The following is a 1582-nucleotide window of genomic DNA, read 5'->3' on the forward strand; positions in this document are numbered from 1 at the left end:
CAGTGGTTCTTGCTCAGTAAGAAGGATTCAGAACTGCGCCCCCACCCCCAACCATACATGTTGCTGACTTGAATAGACACCACAGAGACTGCAGTTACTCACAGACAAATGAAGATGGTGATCTGTTACAAAATTGGGCATCCAGCAATGACCTTGCCCTCATCCATGGCTCTAAACAGCATGGCACCTTCCACTCAGCAAGATGGGACCAAGATTACTCCCCTGATATATGTTGGGTTACACTAGTCAACAGCCACCCACAACAAGCATCTTGAATTTTTCTCAATAACTTTCCACACAGCCAACAACATCCATCACTCATTCACACTGGCCTGCAACTCCCTATCATTAAATGTATAAGAAAACCCAGATGGAACTTCAAGAAAGCTAATTGGTTCCTATCCATGGAGACTGTTGAATGATCCATTGTTACCATCCCACACAAAATATCCCAGTTGATGAAGCCTAAAAATGTTTCTGTGGCACCCTCTATCAAGTGGCATGATCCTCTGTTCCCACAGAGGATTTTACCTCTTGCACATTCCTTGCTTGGATGGAGACCATGCTGCTCTAAATGAATATGAAAAATCTGGCAATTCACATATCATAGATCACCTGCTTGAATCCCTCAATGCTGCTCATCAGAATGGCTAGGAGGATTCAAATTCATGACTTAATTTCTGCCACTCCAGTCAGAGGAGCTGGGGCTTCATTCACCACCTGGGAGCATCTTAATGTCCCCCAGCCCAAATTCAACCATCTGTGTCAGCCAATGCCTTCGCCAGCCATCTTCTGAAAATGACAAGAGCCCTTTGTAACAAGGATTTTGAGTAAAGGATACATGAAGAATGGTGTCATTTTTGTCAAAATGTTCAGAACCAAGATATTCCACAAACCTTTTCGTAAACAGAACTCAACTCTGTGTTGTGCAAATTAAAATCTGGCACTTCAACTGGCTATGACAACATGCACCTGGATTTTCTGAAACATCTCAGTCTCAAGCCCATAATTGGCTTCTATTCTCCTTCAACTGTATTATGAAGGACAAATTCCATCAGCATAGCACCAAGCAAGAATCATCAGCTTACCACATCTGGCAAAGACCCACAACCAGCAGCAAGTTACCAACCAATCCCCCTTGCAGAGCCAGGGTTTCAGTGGTGGAGCCCACCCTGGCAGTAGGCAACTCCTGGGGAAAAGGAGCAATTTCCTGTCTGCTGCTGGTTAGCTAAGTGGGAGCACATTTCCTCCTGGTCAGCCATCAACATGTGCTATACAATGCAGTAATTACACCTGAGTAAATATGCTACTTGTATTTACAGGTAGCAAATTTACTCATGATTCAAGCAAATTACTGCATAGTAAGTATCTGCATGTGTAGATAGTCATGCTTACTGTGCAGTAATTTAATCTGGAGTAAAGCATCTCGTGTAGATGTGTCCTCCTCTGTCGTGACAGTGCATATACCTGATGACACAGAAGCAGGTGTCATAGTGGGATTAAGTGATGTAGGATTGTCAAAGATCAAAGTCTTTGATTTCCGATGCCGATGGCAAAAGAGCAAAAGATCAGATGGCAATAG

This window comes from Gavialis gangeticus, unplaced genomic scaffold, assembly GCF_001723915.1.
Source record: "Gavialis gangeticus isolate Ggan-Ray unplaced genomic scaffold, GavGan_comp1, whole genome shotgun sequence".
Taxonomy (NCBI): domain Eukaryota; kingdom Metazoa; phylum Chordata; order Crocodylia; family Gavialidae; genus Gavialis; species Gavialis gangeticus.